General features: G+C 46.2%; 1 pseudogene; it reads left to right on the plus strand.

Moving 5' to 3' along the window:
* Nucleotides 1–3245: 3245 nt before the first annotated feature.
* Nucleotides 3246–10479, plus strand: LOC136524491 (protein IRX15-LIKE-like; annotated as a pseudogene).
* The last annotated feature ends 5408 nt before the right edge of the window (nucleotides 10480–15887 follow it).

Genomic DNA, 15887 nt, shown 5'->3' on the forward strand with positions numbered 1-15887 from the left:
TGGTTGTTACGTATCAGGAAATGGGGTTACGTATCAGGAAATGGGGTACAGCATACATTTTTTTTGAACAAGGGAAAAATTTCATTAAGTGAATGAAAAAGGTCCCAGTCTCAACAATCCGGAGATCGTACAGCATACATGCATACCTGTTTATCTAGAAGGGACTAGTGAGTGCGTGCTGGTGGCTCTCGTAGGAAATGGAGTTGGAGGTGTGCGTGTGCATTGGTGCTTGCATGCCATTGTTCATGGCATGGTGGCGTGTCTTTATATTCACGTCGTGATTATTCTCGACGACGCGTCCGACTGGAGATTGGCAGATGGCAAAGATTCTTGCCTGAATGGTTCACTTGGCGTCACGGTTGGAATTTGTGGGCGAGCATGGCAGCACGTACTGTCATTCCATAATCAATAACAACAACACGCGTCAAGGTTGGAATTTGTGGGCGAGCATGATTCGCAATCTTGCATTGATACGTCATTCTTCACGTACGACCATGTATTTTTGAGTGGGGAATTATATTTTTCAGTTGAGGTTTATCTCCTTCTGTTGCTCAAAGTATTGGGGAAATTAAATTACAATGATAGCCAAGGGATTGGATTTTTTTCTCCGTTTCAAGAGTTCAAGGTGAATGGGTTTCCACCTTGGAGATTATGGGACGGCGTCTTTCAATGAGACTCTGGTACGGTTCCACTATTAGGGCATGTGTAACATATGCGCATGTTTGGGACAGCGTATCTTGCGGTGGCGGTCGAGAGAAGCAGAGAATCTCACGAATCACTGTGCGGTCCACTCGATTCTTGTTATCACTGCTCAGCCACCACAAAAAAAAATAAACTACATACATAATTTTACGTATCACAGCTCTCTCACTGTCGTTCGTCTACCGCACCGCGTGCTGAGAGATCATGATTCCAAAAAGGACCTATGCCTTATAAGAGGAATTTTTTTTTGGCTCCTAGGCTCGGGTTTAACCGTTCCACCACAAAGAAGCTAAGAAAAGATTCCTAGCATCGAATCAAGTTGAGATACCAGATCTAACTGAATGAGAAACTAAACAGGCCCACTTGTCATCTATCACCATCAGCACATAGGAAATAGAGCGAGGAACCGGTAGAGGATGATGTAGTGCAGTTAAGATTGAAAACGAACAAAAATAATCTCGTTCCGTTTCTACTTTGCTCCGCGGAGACGGTTTTTTCTGCTCGTTTCCGCAGGATCCCGTTTTCATCCAGAATTTACCCGTATTTGTTCCGTTTTCATCCCGTTTTCAATTTATGTAAGATTGTCTAGAAATTGATATGTTCATAAACCTACTAATCACCAATTATGCATGTTAACATGTTAACACATGGCATGTTAGTGAGTATTGGACCCGATAACTTCGTACGTGTATATTATTTTGTGACTTTGTTCATGTATGCTCGAGAATATTTGATCATGTTATTCTACCTTAATTTTTCGGCTTTGCATCCGTATTTATCTGTTTTCGTATTTTCGTATATCCCCATCCGTTTTTAACTCCGTTTTTCGCCCGAACCCGATCCCGTTTGTACTAAAAATATAGAAACAGAAACAGGAGAGGAGTTTTTCCACCCGTTTCCGCCCGTTTTCATCCCTAAGTGCAGTTTGTTTTCTTTGATTGTCGGTTGTGTTGTAGGACTCACTTAGGGGGAAGACATATAGCTCCATGGATGATATGGCATTCCATGAAAAAGCTAGCACCATGCCCTTAGGATACGATGTTGGGTGAGGGTAGGGATTGAGGTTGTTGGTTGCGTGGCACCTTCGATTGCGCTCTTCTTCCCCGAACTCGGCAAAATGTGAAGAGAGAGGTGTCAACGTGATTTCCGGAATGAAATGCTTAAGGAGCAAAAAGTTTGAGTTGTACACAGGACATATGAATTATGCAATGCTTGAATAAACGTTGTGCAACAAATAAATTTAAATTATAATAACTAGAGAAAATATCTTTAAATTTTTTTGTTAATCAAAAGGTATTAGTTAATAACCTACAGCGTAGAGACACCAAATGCCTGCTATATTAAAGGAAAGTTTGCCATACCTCCAGCCCTAGATATCCATGAATGATTTGATGTTATAGTCATAAGATAGAATAAAGTATGCTATAAAAATAGCTTAACTAAATATCTTCAGTATGTCACAGCTCTAGCTCCAAGAATTTTTTGAGCTAGACCAGCTCTAGAATTCTTAGGCCTTTGTTAGATTGATAGGAAAACTACTTAGGCCTCGTTCGGTTACCACAATTCCTGGCCTACCGTTTCTTCAATATTTTCTATAGCGTCGGAACCATTCCTGGCCAGGAACGTCCAGAAACGGCATAACCGAACAGAGCCTTACGCTGATTGATTCTCTAGCTCAAGCTCCTGGAATACGTTCAGTGTTGGTTCTACTACGCTGACACGAATTTTTCTTTTCATATCTAATCGCTTCCTTTTCATATCGAGCGGACTCTGCTTCCTGAACGCTCGAGAGCCGCTTCTTGGGATCTCCACAGTGATGAAATGGCGATTGATCATCTCCTCGTCCCCATCGAATGTTTTCAGAAACTCCAACTCGTCCAAGCTGCTCATCGGCTCGCCACGGCAACCTGCACGTACGAAATTAATGGAGAGCCAACGCATTAGACTATAGACGTCGCATTGCATTGCATGGCATCCCACCAATCACCAGCCGACGGTGCTGGGTGGCTAGCAGAGAGACCTACCGTGGCCGTGATGCGGTGACTCCTCGCCGTGCGCGACGGCGGCGGTCGCGGCGAGCGAACCGTCCCGGTACCGGCTTGGCGAGGACGAGCATGGCGACTCCTTGAATCGCTTCGCCATCATCTGCATCCGGATGGGCCAGCCGGCGTCCTGGTCGCGGCGAGAACGCGTCGGCGAGGGCCGCGAGTCCCTGCTCCTGCAGTCGTCGCAGTGCTGCTCAGCGGCGCTTGCGATGATCTTCACCTCTTGTCTGTCTCTGTCGTCGAGGAGCCAGTCGTCAAGGCTAGGCGAGGGAGACGGCGGCGGGGGCATCGACGACCGCCGGAGCGTGTCCTTGCAGTACGAGATGGCGCGGGCCACGGCCTCGGCCCTCTCGCGGGCTGTGTCGTCATCAACGGCGGCCATGGATGACGTCAGCGACCCCTTACCGACGCTCCTGTGCTTCGCCCTTAGTCTCCTTGAAATGTTTCTCAGGTACCTCCTCCCAATTGCCAACCACGTCTCCCTTGATCTTGGGCGCCATGATCGCCGCAGCCTGCTCCTCCTGCTGCTGGTGCAGCTTCGCGGGCGCTCGCGCGCGGGAGCCCAGGAGCTGCTGCCTCCTCCCGGCCGCGCCGCCGCTGCCAGCGCCGAAGCACAGCGGTGTTGCGGAGGGGCTCTCCTGCCGGGATCGGGACAGGGAGGAGCCCGATCAGGCCAAATTGACGCTGGACGACGGTGACGCTGAACGAGGATAGGGCGGAGAGGGAGGAGAGGGAGGAGAGGGACTTGATTCATTTTTTATTTAAGCACCTTAATATTAGTGCACCAATAGGAGAAATAAGTAGAATTGAGGTGGAATAGCAAGAAGGGGATAGGTTTAGACGAGGTCTGGTTTATATATAGAGCAATAAGAGTTTTTTTGTTACAATGTTGATAGCTGATCCATTGCCTATATATAGCAGTGCTCGAATACACTAGTCTAGAGAGCTAGTCGTTTCACACACGTGTGCTCTGGGCCCTCGGCCTGCTGGACCTCCTCAGTGGCGGCCCATCCGTTGCATCCTCGTCCTCTGCCGGTACAGTGGGGAGGAAGCCGGCTATGGTACAGTGTTTGTACAGCGCACTTTTTATTGCCTGTACAGTGTTTGTACAGTGTTTTTGTGGAGTGCTTGTACAGTGTCTTGTGGAGTGCTTGTGCAGTGTGCATACAGTGTTTTTCTCTGGCAGCCAACCAGCATCAAACGGCTCATCAGCTAAAAAAAACCATCAGGCGAACCGCTCTTGTCCGTTATGTTTGCATAGTGTATATTTATTGTCTGTATTGTTTGTCTGGCACATTCGACCCTGGACCTTTTTATTGTTCGCTTGAACTTATCAGGTATAGTACAGTGTTTTTCTCTCACAACAAAACAGTATCAGCCGGCTTATCAATCACAAAACCATCAGTCGAACAACTCCAGATGCAAGCTCCTTTTTCTCAGCACCTCCGCTTGCTAGGGTTTGTAATTTCTCAGGTGGAACTTAGCTGTGTATCGCAGCGCAGCTTCACTCATGAGATAGGAGCTTCAGTCGGCTGTAATTGGGACCGGCAACGGCAAATAATGTCTTGTCTTCATATTTGTAAATCCACACGTGCCCGAGCTGTTCTGTGGCTGATAAGCCGGCTGGTACAGTTTTGTTATGAGAAAAAAAAAACAATGTACCATGACTCACGACTGATAAGCAATTCAAGGAAACGGAGCCGCCGTCCGCGATGGCCTGCTGACACTACACGGATATGTGGTTTAACATGTACCCTGTTTTTTTTCTTAATTTTGACCCTATTTTTGCTGCTGTTAATGAATTTGGCTTGTCGGAATTTTTTCTCGTTACGTAGGGCGTGTTTAGTTTTCAAATTTTTTTTGCCTCCTACAGTAAAAGAGCATATTTGGACACATGCATAGAGTACTAAATGTAAACGAAAAAAACTAATTGCACAGTTCTCAGCAAAATCGCGAGACGAATCTTTTAAGCCTAATTAGTCCATGAAAAGCCTTAAGTGCTACAGTAACCCACATGTGCTAATGACCGATTAATTAGTATCATTAGATTCGTCTCGCAGTTTTCTGATGGATTTTGTAATTTATTTTTTTATTAGTATCCAAAAACCTCTCTCAATATCCTTCCGACACACCTAATGTGACACCCAAAATTTTCACCTCGCCCCCTGCTCTCTACTCTCGAGATCTATGGGCGTCCTTTTTTTTCTGGTGCACTACATATTCGTTGTCCGTTCAGGCACCACATTCAATTTCGTATGTACTATATGCTCTGCCTCCATTAAACTTTTATCGTCTGTCTCTTCATCAATACTATGCCACATTAGTATATTTAATACTCGTGAAACTCTAATAAAACCCCATTGAGATTGGCCTAACTGCGCAGTTGAGTACACAAATCGTAATAATAATATATTTAACTCAATGCGTCTTTAACTGCGTTCGTATCGAATGTTCCCCTCCTAACTCAATGCGTCTTTAAGGCCAGTTTCAGTGTGGATTTCATGTCATAGTTTTCAACACATTCATATTTTGGAAACAGTGCAGAAGAATTTTATCCCCATAAAACTATCTCTACTCCCATTAAACTTTTATCATCTATCCCTTCATCAATATTATACCACATCAGTATATTTAATGCCCCTGAAACTCTAATAAAACCCCGTTGACATTGACCTAACTGTGCAGTTCAGTACACAAATCGGAATAATAGTATATTTAACTCAATGCGTCTTTAACTTAATGCGTCTTTAACTGCGTCTTTAACTGAGTCTTTAATAATAGTATATTGAATCCTCTGTTCGTATCGTATGTTCCCCTCCTAACTCAATGCGTCTTTAACTGCGTCTTTAATTTTGCCGCTGATGTTTTTTCCCCTCTGCCTCTTAGAGTAATCTTAGGAAGTACGGGTCTCTTTGGCTGCCGCCGCTGCCGACAACGCCACAGCTGTGGCCGCACCGTAAATGTGGCGGACGAATCGACCGCCTAATATTTGGCGAGCTACGGTGTTAAAATTCAACTAGCAGCTATGACAGTCGCCATATCTTCGGCAAACTGTGGCACGACTGTGGGCGCGAGCCAAACAAGCCCGTACATAATGGTTAGAACGATGAATAGAAATTCGTTTTATATTATGTTTTGTTTTATTTCTGTGACCATGTTCTACTTTTCTTAAATCGGTATCTGATATATTATTTAGGGGATATTGCGTTCTTGCCCCTATTTTGAACCTCAATTGTGATTTTACCCCCATTTTCTTTCACTTTATGTTTTTACCCCTGCTTTTCTAAAACGAAGGCTCCGTTTACCCCTACTCCGTGAACAGCAGGTAACGGTGTTAAAAAAGTTAACAGATGATAACTTTGTCCTTCCGAATATTGCGTTTTTGCCCCTATTTCAAACCATAATTGTGATTTTACCCCCACTTTCTTCCACTTTGTGTTTTTACCCTTACTTTTCTAAAACGAAGGCTCCGTTTACCCCAATTCTTAACTCAGTTATCTACATACAAATCAAAGCAACTAAAAATTAACAAAAGGCCTGTGAAAAGACAAACTTACCTCTTATGTCTCGGTTGTCTCTCTCAGGGTCATCCCTCTCAACGCTAGCAGGCAGCGGGCGGCTGGGTGCAGCGGCGGAAGGGCAGCGTCGGGCCGTCGGGCGGGCGCGGCGAGCGAGCGCATGGGGCCAGGCGGAGGAAGCGGCATGGGCGCGCAGCCAGGCACGCGGCTCTACTTGGCGCGGACGCGCGCAGCCAGGCACGCGGCTCTGCTTAGCGCGGGCGCGCGTCTCGTGGAAGCAGCCGACCATGCTGCTTGGTCGCACCCATGCTGCAGGTGCTGTGCAGTCCTCTGTGTGTTCGTTGCCTCCCGATGTTCGTTGCTATGTGAGTCGGATTCTTGGGAGAGCACTGCTGCTGTATCGATTTGCAAGTGAATCGATTTTCTCTCTGTATTCGTTCGCTGGTCCCTCTCCGTGCTCTGTCTTCCCTCTGTTCTGATTCGTTGCCGACAAGAGTGCAGATTCAAGCAAGTTGACCGTGAGCAAGCAGCTGCTCCTTGTTCGGTGGATTTTTGCAGCAACGTGATTTGCTTTTGTAAATCCTGAATTGTCACTTTCGTGCTACAGGGAGCTACAGGGCGCAAGCGGCCGGCGTCACGGGCGCACGTCCCGTGAAAGCAGCCGACCATGGAGCCGACCATGGGTGCGACCAAGCAGCATGGTCAGCTGCTTCCACGAGACGCGCGCCCACGTCAAGCAGAGCCGCGTGCCTAGCTGTGCGTGCCCGCGCCAAGCAGAGCCGCCATGCAAATTTTTACAATCTAGACACTGTAGCATGTTTCGTTTGTATTTAACAAACTTTGTCCGATCATGGACTAACTAGGCTCAAAAGATTCGTCTCGTGATTTACAACCAAACTGTATAATTAGTTAATTTTTTTACCTATATTTAATGCTTCATGCATGCGTCCAAAAATTGATGTGATAGAGAAAGAATGAAAAAACTTGAAATTTGGAGGTGATCTAAACCAAGCCTCATTTCATCGTGCTGCTGTGTTTCCCGTGCAAACGGGAACTGGGATGATGTCAGGCCAGAAACAGAGAAAGAGATGGCTTTCGTGCCTCAACATTTCGTCCGTTCAAAGGAGCGTTGACGGCCTAACAACGTGGTTTTTTCTTCCACGTCGACAAAACTCGTGCCTTACGTTGACGCAGCCAGATTGAACTACTGCTGAATCATTAGTATAATACTACTAGTAGCTAATCATTTGTTTTAGGAAAAAGCCTACTTAACCCCCCACCTATTAATCATGGTGTACTTCACACCCTAAACTATGAAACCGTCTATTTTACTCCCTAAACTTTTTAAAACCATCTATTTTACCCCTGGCGGTTTTCGACGTTGGTTTTGCTACAGTAACGGTGGTTTTGCTATTGTGATGGTTATTTTGTCTTTTTCTTTTTTATTTATCTCTGGTGAATCTTTAAAAAATCATAGTAAATCACAGAAAAATTATAAAATGGAAAATCTAATTTTGTTGGACTCCACATGAGTAGATCTACACAATGAACATATAATATGATATGTTTTAGTACAAAATTTTTGATGTAGTTTTAGATTAATTGGAAAAATCTAATTTTGTCTCTAATTAATTGGAACAATTCATAGCTGCAGCTTCTGTGGTCCAATTATGGTGAAATTTTTATGGTAGGCTAATTATTGTATGCTTGAACTACAGTAAAAATTTAGTACTCATTGGACCATGTATAACTTAGTTATAGATAAATTCTAATTAATTACACACAAAATTAGATTTTCCAATTAATCTAAAGGTACAGCAAAACCTTTGTATTAAAGCATACCATATTATATGTTAACTATGTAGATCTACTCATGTGGAGTCCAACAAAATTGGATTTTCCATTTTATGATTTTTCTATGTTTTACTATGATTTTTCAAAGATTCAACGAAAATAAATAAAAAAAAAGAAAAAGATGAAACCACAGGTAGCGTAGCAAACCACCGTTACTGTAGCAAAACCACCGTAAAAAACCGTCCAGGGGGTAAAATAGACGGTTTTGAAAAGTTCAGATAGTAAAATAGACGGTTTTATAGTTTGGGGGTGAAGTAGACCATGATTGATAGGTGGAGGATTAAGTAGACTTTTTTCATTTGTTTTATAAATATATAATTACTCCTAGTACATTGCAATCCAGTCACACGAGTTCTACAAACCAATTCCACAGCAATAGTTCAAACAACATTTGGCATCTCTATGGACCAAGGTCCACTTTAGTTGCCGAAAATTTTGACAAAACGACACTGTAGCATTTTCGTTGTTATTTGGCAATTAGTGTCCAATCATAGTCTAATTAGGCTTAAAAGATTCGTCTCGTGGATTTCGTCTAAGCTGTGTAATTAGTTTTATTTTTTATTTATATTTAATGCTTTATGCATGCGTTCAAAGATTCGATGTGACGAAGAATCTTGAAAAATTTGGTATTTTGGAGGAGAACTAAATAGGCCCCAAGCCAAACTCCCGGAGAGTTTAAAGATAAGCTGCAGTAGCACTACTCCTATTTCAGTCGACAAACATTTTTTTACACGCGATTAATCTGCAGAAACCTTTTGCCAAATCCCGGCGGAGAGCGCCACCCACCGCAAATCCCGGCGGGACTGAACGGAACAGAACTCTTTCGTTTCGCCCCTGTCATCCAATTCCATTTCCAACCACCTCCCGAGTCCGGACTCCGGACCGAACGAACCCATCTTCTTCATCTTGCTGCGCCCTGCGGCTGCCTCCACTTGAGCCGACACGTCATCCATTCCCCATCCCAATCCCACGTGGCCCCCCCCCCCCCCCCCCCCCCCCCCCCATATCTCTCTCGCTCGCTCCCTCTCTCCGGGCCACGGAGGAGGAAGAGGAGGAGTAGATCAGAAGGGGCTGAGCGGGCCGAAGCTGCTGGTGGTGCACCCGTCGTCCAACAAGTCGCCCGGCGGCGCGGGGTCGCCGGGGCGGTTCTGGGCGCGCGGCGCCGGGTGTGCGCCGCCGTGTTCCTGGCCTGCTTCGCCTGCGTCTCCCTGGCCACCACGCTGCTGTCGGCCGCGCGGGACCCCGGTGCCGCGGGCGCGTCCGGGAGGGCGGCGGCCGGCGGCGTTCGCGGTGCCGGCGGGGGCTGCCGGCGCCGCAACGGGCGAGGGTCTGCCGGGGCACGTGTTCGACGCGCTGGTGCAGTACGCGTCGGCGGGCGGGAACTCGACGGCGAGCATGCCGGGGCGCCGACGTGCGCGCCATCGCAGCCGTTCTCAGGCGCCGCGCGCCGTGCAACCTGCTCGTGTTCGGGCTCGGCGGGGAGACGGCCGCTGTGGCGCGCGCTCAACCACGGCGGCCGCACCGTGTTCCTGGACGAGAACCAGTACTACGTGTCCCACCTGGAGGGCCGCCACCCGGGGCTGGAGGCCTACGACGTCGCCTACACCACCACGGTCCGCGAGTTCCCGGACCTGCTGGACGCCGCACGCGCCGCGCGCGCCGCCGAGTGCCGACCGGTGCAGAACCTCCTCTTCTCTGACTGCCGCCTCGCCATCAACGACCTCCCCAACCAGCTCTATGACGTCTCCTGGGACGTCATCCTCGTCGACGGCCCGCGCGGGTAAGGAACCCATCCGGCCATCCCTATCTCCACCATCCAAGATCCATCCATCCAGCTTCTCTTCTTCCCCAAAGAAGAAGAAGAAGAAAGATCCAATCTTTTCCCAGCTCCGTCCAGTTTCTCGCCCTAGCTAACGCTAACGCTAACGTCCTCTCCAATGCGGCTCGACAGGTACACGGCGACGTCGCCGGGCAGGATGTCGGCGATATTCACGGCGGGGGTGCTGGCGCGGACGCGGGCCGGGGAAGGCGCGACGACGGACGTGCTGGTGCACGACTACGAGCGGGAGGTGGAGCGGGCGTGCTCCAGGGAGTTCCTGTGCGAGGAGAACCGCGTCGCCGAGACCAGCACGCGGTCGCTCGCCCACTTCGGGAATCGGGACTCTAGCCGCGCACGCACGTCCCGTCCCGTCCCCGTGCGGCCTTTCCACCGACAACGAAGGCACGGCAGTTGCAGCACAGTGCAGGACTGCAGCAGCGCCGGCGCCAGCGACTGGCATGGTGGCACCGACGATAGGAGGAGCTGCCTCCCTGGTCCTTGCCGAGGTGCGCTGCCGCTTGCTGGTGCTGCGACACTGTAACTCCTGTAGGGTTGACGGGCAATGCCATGACGCCCAACGGGCTCAGCCTCAGCTAACGGCCCAAGCATAGCTCACGGCTGCATTAGCCATGTCGTGCTGGCCTGGTAGGCCCGGTCAGCCTAACGGGTCGTGCCAGCCCTGTCTAACTACTGTAACTACATTGGAGTATAGATCATAGATTTTGCTCACAAAAAAAAAAGAAGTATAGATCATAGATCAACACAGGCACGACCAAATCCAGTTCACAAACTACAGTTCAAGAAATCAAGATATGTCAATACAAGCGTATGCAGATCTAAGGTCTCCGTTCACACCGAAGGTCATCAATTAGTTGAAGCTTAATGGTTTGCGCATTTGCACAGGACGTGGACACTGAGTCGCTGACCATGACAGTGCCACTGTGGGCCCATAGCCGCGTCTAGCTCCCACACGCCTTCTGTGTGTCAAGGCATACGACGAGTTTGAGGGGGAGGCCTGCACTTAAGCCATGGTGGAGGGGAGAGGCTAGAGGAGAGTGGGCGACAAGGCAAAGCCACGCTGCCACGAAAGGGGTTAGGGGAAGATAGTGGGAGTCAAGAGCGGTGGCTGCATGGGACTCGGGGGGGTGATGAGCGAGATTAGGGTTTGGGATGGTTAGGCGGGGATACATGGGGCGGTGAGGGCAATAATGCGCTATCGGGCAAACTCTTTAAATGGTATGTGTCTAAGCCGCTTGATGGGACTGGTTCTTAATCCAAGCACGCCACAACGCATTGGATCATGCTAGTCCAATCACTATAGAGGTTGTGCTTAGACCTGTGCAAACAAAAAAAAACGGGCCTCACGGCAACCTATTTGTTGTGGCTCGTCTGGTCATCTATTTCCAAGTGTCTTCAAATGTAATAGTGAGGGTGGCTGCAAGGACGTGGGAAGTTAGGAAAGGAAGTGGAGTAGGAGGCCAATGCCTAAGGCTGGATAACGAGCCAGCTCGGCTCGTTATGGCTCGTTAAGATAACGAGCTAGCTCGGCTCGGCTCGTTATCCTAACGAGCCAGAAAGCCAGCTCGGCTCGGCTCGTTAAAAGCTCGAGCTGGCTCGTTAAGCTCGCGAGCCAAGTATAAAAAATACACAAAATATAATATTTGTATTTATCTAAAGTTTGAGAATAATAATAATACAAAAGAAATACATCTAGACCAGTTACCAGTCAATTTATAGGGTCTAGACCAGTTATCAGTCAATTGTAAAGTGCAAGACATGAAGTAATACAAAAACTAATACAAGTTTTGATACTTTTTTCCTGAAAGTTTGGCTCGTTAAGCTCGCGAGCGGCTCGCGAGCTGGCTCGAGTTGGCTCGTTATAGCTAACGAGCTAAAATCTTGGCTTGGCTCGGCTCGTTATCATAACGAGCCGAGCCGAGCCGAGTCGAGCCAGCCACGAGCCGAGCGAGCTAACGAGCTTCGAGTTTTTCGTCCAGCCTTACCAATGCCCAATGGCATCTACCATCCTACTAGTAGGAGGCACTCGGACTCTTCCACACATCCAGCCGACCAGCCTTCATCCAAGGAAGTAATTTTGGGCCAAGCTTTGAACCTCAATAAAGTCTTTTTTTTTTGCTTCCTTCAACTCTTAAAGTGGAGGAACTGCCTCACTCAGCTCTAAAAAAACATTTTAATTTCATCATACTTTTATAAAAACAACTGATAAACATTGGATAAGGTTTTTAAGCCACAAAAATATCACTATGCCTCAAGATCTAAAGAAGTATAAAGATAGATTGGAATATAAATAAAAAAATAAAATATTTAGAGCTCATAAAAATGTATCTGTTTATCTCTACAAAATGGAAAAATATCCAGAAAAAACGAAAGATTCCAAAAAATCCTAATCAATGTCTGAATACGTTTCAGAAACTTTCCACAACAAGAGAGATGCGGCCACCATGAGTGCAACCATCATGAATCCGTTCATCATTAATGTATGTTGTATTAATGTTAGATGCATTTCATATTTTTTATGTGGAAAGTTTTAAGACACATTTAGACATTGATTAGAATACTGTTTGGGAATTATTAAGGTACTTCAAGACATTTGTCGCATTTTTAGTGCTAAAATCTAATTCTCGGAAGCTTTGACATATATTTTCATTTGCTCTATATATTTTATTCGGGTTTCTAATATCTGAATTTATCTCAAGGATGTTAGACAAAGCTTTTAGAAACTTAGAGATCTTTTTCATATATTTTAACTAAAAAATAATGAAAAAGATTTGAAAACCACTTCTAGCCGGGGCAAAGAGATACTCCCTCCGTTCCTTAATATAAGCCATATAGATTTCTAAAGAAAATTCCAAAATATAGGGACTTGATTCATTTTTTATTTAAGCACCTTAATATTAGTGCACCAATAGGAGAAATAAGTAGAATTGAGGTGGAATAGCAAGAAGGGGATAGGTTTAGACGAGGTCTGGTTTATATATAGAGCAATAAGAGTTTTTTGTTACAATGTTGATAGCTGATCCATTGCCTATATATAGCAGTGCTCGAATACACTAGTCTAGAGAGCTAGTCGTTTCACACACGTGTGCTCTGGGCCCTCGGCCTGCTGGACCTCCTCAGTGGCGGCCCATCCGTTGCATCCTCGTCCTCTCCCGGTACAGTGGAGAGGAAGCCGGCTATGGTACAGTTTTTGCACAGCGCACAGTTTTATTGCTGTACAGTGTTTGTACCGTGTTTTGTGGAGTGTTTGTACAGTGTTTACGGAGTGTACAGTGTTTTTCTCTAACGGCGAAACAGCATCAAACGCCTCATCAGTCGCTCTTGTCCGTTATGTTTGCATAGTGTACATTTATTGCCTGTATTGTTTGTCTGGCACGATCGACCCTGGACCTTTTTATTGTTTGCTTGAATTTATCGGCTATAGTACAATATTTTTCTCTCACAACAAAACAGTATCAGTCGGCTTATCAATCACAAAACCATCAGCCGAACAGCTCCAGATGCAAGCTCCTTTTTCTCAGCACCTCCGCTTGCTAGGGTTTGTAATTTCACAGGTGGAACTTAGTTGTGTATCGCAGCGCAGCTTCACTCATGAGATAGGAGCTTCAGTCGGCTGTAATTGGGACCGGCAACGGCGAATAATGTCTTGTCTTCATATTTGTAAATCCACACGTGCCCGAGCTGTTCTGTGGCTGATAAGCCGGCTGATACAGTTTTGTTATGAGAAAAAAAACAATGTACCATAACTCATGGCCTGCTGACACTACACAGATATGTGGTTTAACATGTACCCTGTTTTTTTTTCTTAATTTTGACCCTATTTTTGCCGCTGTTAATGAATTTGGCTTGTCGGAATTTTTTCTCGTTACGTAGGGCGTGTTTAGTTTCCAAATTTTTTTTGCCTCCTATAATAAAAGAGCATATTTGGACACATGCATAGAGTACTAAATGTAGACGAAAAAACTAATTGCACAGTTCTCGGCAAAATCGCGAGACGAATCTTTTAAGCCTAATTAGTTCATGAAAAGCCTTAAGTGCTACAGTATCCCGCATGTGCTAATGACCGATTAATTAGTATCATTAGATTCGTCTCGCAGTTTTCTGATGGATTTTGTAATTTGTTTTTTTATTAGTATCCAAAAACCTCTCTCAATATCCTTTCGACACATCCGATGTGACACCCAAAATTTTTACCTCTCCAACTAAACACCCCCTTGCTCTCTGCTCTCGAGATCTATGGGCGTCCTTTTTTTCCTGGTGCACTACATATTCGTTGTCCGTTCAGGCACCACATTCAATTTCGTATGTACTATATGCTCTGCCTCCATTAAACTTTTATCGTCTGTCTCTTCATCAATACTATGCCACATTAGCATATTTAATACTCGTGAAACTCTAATAAAACCCCATTGAGATTGGCCTAACTGCGCAGTTGAGTACACAAATCGTAATAATAATATATTTAACTCAATGTGTCTTTAACTCAATGCGTCTTTAACTGCGTTCATATCGAATGTTCCCCTCCTAACTCAATGCGTCTTTAAGGCCGGTTTCAGTGCGGATTTCATGTCATAGTTTTCAACACATTCATATTTTGGAAACAGTGCAGAAGAGTTTTATCCCCATAAAACTATCTCTACTCCCATTAAACTTTTATCATCTATCCCTTCATCAATATTATACCACATCAGTATATTTAATGCCCCTGAAACTCTAATAAAAACCCGTTGACATTGACCTAACTGTGCAGTTCAGTACACAAATCGGAATAATAGTATATTTAATTCAATGCGTCTTTAACTCAATGCGTCTTTAACTGAGTCTTTAATAATAGTATATTGAATCCTCTGTTCGTATCGTATGTTCCCCTCCTAACTCAATGCGTCTTTAACTGCGTCTTTAATTTTGCCGCTGATGTTGTTTCCCCTCTGCCTCTTAGAGTAATCTTAGGAAGTACGGGTCTCTTTGGCTGCCGCCGCTGCCGACAACGCCACAGCTGTGGCCGCACCGTAAATGTGGCGGACGAATCGACCGCCTAATATTTGGCGAGCTACGGTGTTAAAATTCAACTAGCAGCTATGACAGTCGCCATATCTTCGGCAAACTGTGGCACGACTGTGGACGCGAGCCAAACAAGCCCGTACATAATTGTTAGAACGATGAATAGAAATTCCTTTTATATTATGTTTTGTTTTATTTCTGTGATCATGTTCTACTTTTCTTAAATCGGTATCTGATATATTATTTAGGGGATATTGCGTTCTTGCCCCTATTTTGAACCTCAATTGTGATTTTACCCCCATTTTCTTCCACTTTATGTTTTTACCCCTGCTTTTCTAAAACGAAGGCTCCGTTTACCCCTACTCCGTGAACAGCAGTTAACGGTGTTAAAAAAAGTTAACAGATGATAACTTTGCCCTTCCGAATATTGCGTTTTTGCCCCTATTTCAAACCATAATTGTGATTTTACCCCCACTTTCTTCCACTTTGTGTTTTTACCCTTACTTTTCTAAAACGAAGGCTCCGTTTACCCCAATTCTTAACTCAGTTATCTACATACAAATCAAAGCAACTAAAAATTAACAAAAGGCCTGTGAAAAGACAAACTTACCTCTTATGTCTCGGTTGTCTCTCTCAGGGTCGTCCCTCTCAACGCTAGCAGGCAGCGGGCGGCTGGGTGCAGCGGCGGAAGGGCAGCGTCGGGCCGTCGGGCGGGCGCGGCGAGCGAGCACGTGGGGCCAGGCGGAGGAAGCGGCGTGGGCGCGCGCGGCTTAGCCCGACATGGGCGCGCAGCCAGGCACGCGGCTCTACTTGGCGCGGGCGCGCGCAGCCAGGCACGCGGCTCTGCTTGGCGCGGGCGCGCGTCTCGTGGAAGCAGCCGACCATGCTGCTTGGTCGCACCCATGCTGCAGGTGCTGTGCAGTCCTCTGT

This window comes from Miscanthus floridulus, chromosome 18, assembly GCF_019320115.1.
Source record: "Miscanthus floridulus cultivar M001 chromosome 18, ASM1932011v1, whole genome shotgun sequence".
In the NCBI taxonomy this organism is placed as follows: Eukaryota; Viridiplantae; Streptophyta; class Magnoliopsida; order Poales; family Poaceae; genus Miscanthus; species Miscanthus floridulus.